We start from the raw sequence: 2,815 nt of genomic DNA on the forward strand, positions 1-2,815 counted from the left end.
CAGACAAATTACGAACCAAACTTGATGACAAGAGTACAAAGTGTGTAATGTTCGGAGTTAGCGAAGATTCTAAAGCCTACAGACTATACAATCCAGAAACTCAGAAGATTATAATCAGTAGAGATGTGGTATTTGATGAAGCTAGTGGTTGGGACTGGAGTGATAAACAAGGAAAAAGAAGTGACGTTGATCTTGAAGAGACTGAAATCGAGGAGGACATTGAAGAAGTCACATCTAGAGAAGTTGAAGTTGAACCTATTGCGCACAACCCACCGAGAATTAATGAAGTTTCACCACAAGAATCAAGGCAGAGAAGACCTCCTGGTTGGATGACAGATTATGTAAGTGGTGACGAGCTCTCGGATGATGATAACATTGTTCAATTTGCTCTGCTTGTTGACAATGATCCCACTACCTTTGATGATGCTGTGAAGAGTTCGAAATGGCAAAAAGCCATGGACCTGGAGATACAAGCAATTGAAAGAAACAATACGTGGGAGTTGGTTGACTTGCCTGAAGGAGAAAAAACAGTGGGAGTAAAGTGGATATTCAAGACCAAGTTCAAAGAAAATGGAGTGATCGACAAGTACAAAGCCAGGTTGGTAGCTAAAGGTTATACTCAAAAGTATGGTATTGATTATTCAGAAGTTTTTGCCCCTGTAGTTCGACAAGATACCATACGTCTGGTTATATCCTTAGCTGCACAAAATGATTGGTCAATCTACCAACTCGATGTGAAGTCTGCTTTTTTATATGGAGAGCTAAATGAACAAGTGTACATCAATCAACCTCCTGGATATGTGCAAAGAGGGAAAGAACAGAAGGTTTACAAATTAAAAAAGGCCTTATACGGACTAAAGCAGGCCCCAAGAGCTTGGTACAGTCGTATAGAATCACACTTCTTGAAGACCGGATTCATCAAATGTCCATACGAGCATACTTTGTTTGTCAAGCATGATAAAGAAGGTAAGATTCTCATTGTGTGCCTTTATGTAGATGATCTAATTTTCACAGGAAATGATGAAAATATGTTCAAAGAATTCAAGAAGTCTATGATGGAAGAGTTTGAGATGACTGACTTAGGAAAGATGCATTATTTCCTTGGAATTGAAGTGAGGCAGTCAAACAATGGGATTTTTATTGGACAGAAAAAATATGCTGAAGAGATTCTCAAAAGATTTCACATGGAAGATTGCAATTCTGTTCAAACTCCTATAGTTCCAGGAACCAAGCTCAGTAAGGATGTGGGTGGAGAGAAAGTCGACAGCACACTCTTCAAGCAAATAGTGGGAAGCCTAATGTATCTAACTGCTACTAGACCTGATTTGATGTTTGCTGTGAGTCTTATTAGCAGGTACATGGAATCTCCTACTGAACTTCATTATCAAGCAGCTAAAAGAGTGCTTCGTTATTTGAAAGGAACGACAGATCTTGGTTTATTCTACAAAAAGGAAGCTAAGAAGGAAGCTAGGGGCAAGCTAAAGGGATACAGCGACAGTGACTATGCTGGTGATATTGATGATAGGAAAAGTACATCTGGGTACGTATTTATGCTAAGTTCAGCAGCTGTTGCTTGGTCATCAAAAAAACAACCAGTTGTCACTCTCTCTACAACAGAAGCTGAATTCATAGCTGCAGCTTCATGTGCATGTCAAGCTGTTTGGCTGAGAAGGTTGCTCGAAGAATTATGTTTTAATCAGGTTATGCCTACTGTGGTTTTTTGTGATAATAGCTCTGCCATTAAGTTATCAAAAAATCCAGTAATGCATGGAAGAAGTAAGCACATTGATGTTAGATTTCATTTTCTTCGAGATCTCGTCAAAAATGAAATTATCGAGTTACAGCATTGTTCAAGCAATATGCAGGTTGCTGATATTCTAACTAAACCATTAAAGTTGGAGGCCTTCATGAAGATGCGAGAATCACTTGGAATCTGTTCAAGTTTGAGTTAAAACTGAAAGTTCAATCTCTTTTCAGTTTAAGGGAGGATGTGAAGATTTATTTGTTTGTTTCCATTTTAAATAACCCTATGTTTTAGGGAAGTAGCTAGGGGTTGAACGTTTCCACAGGAGGATCCCTTGATTTCAGGGATTTGTTAGTCGTGGAATTATATTTCTGTTTCCTCTGTTTTGTAAGGCTATTTAAGCCATACTGTTTTTCAATAAAGTTGCAGGCTTTTCCTCCTTTTTGATCTTCCTGTAGCTAACACCATCAGCCTCCCCTCCCGATCACCAACTTGCACCGGCCCCACCACCACACCCAGCCTCATATTTCCTCTCTCCTTCTCTCTCTCTGTCTCTCTCCCCTCTGTTTTCCCCTCTCTCTCTATTCCTTTCTCTTTCTAGATCTGCAAATCCAGCTTTGTCTTCATTGTTTGATAATTGTTGGTTTTTGAATTATCAAGTTGGTTGAATTGGATCTACAAATCAAACTTCACAATCACTTTATGGTTTGTTGGATTAGTGGGTTTCTGAATTGGATATTTTATATTTGGTTTTGGTTTGCAGATTTAAAAGGGGGTTGGTTTTGGTTTTGGTTTGCCGGCCAGTGGTGGTGGGCCTCCCGCAGCCACCCTCTCCCCCTAGACCCAGCCACACCCCGTCCCTACCCATACCCAACCTAGCCCTGACCCACCTCCCTCCCTCTACCCAGCCTTGACCAACCCCCTCCCACCCAGGCCCTCCCTCTCGCAGCCACCCCTCCCCCCCCCCAGCCCCACCCCGCCCCGCCCCTTCTCCCTCCCCTATGATATCGCACTGTTGCACTCCCCGACCCCGTCACACCCACCCACCCAGTTAGTTTCACCCAGTCGCAC

The sequence above is a fragment of the Dryas octopetala genome, chromosome 7 (assembly GCF_963921425.1).
Source record: "Dryas octopetala chromosome 7, drDryOcto1.1, whole genome shotgun sequence".
Lineage (NCBI taxonomy): Eukaryota > Viridiplantae > Streptophyta > Magnoliopsida > Rosales > Rosaceae > Dryas > Dryas octopetala.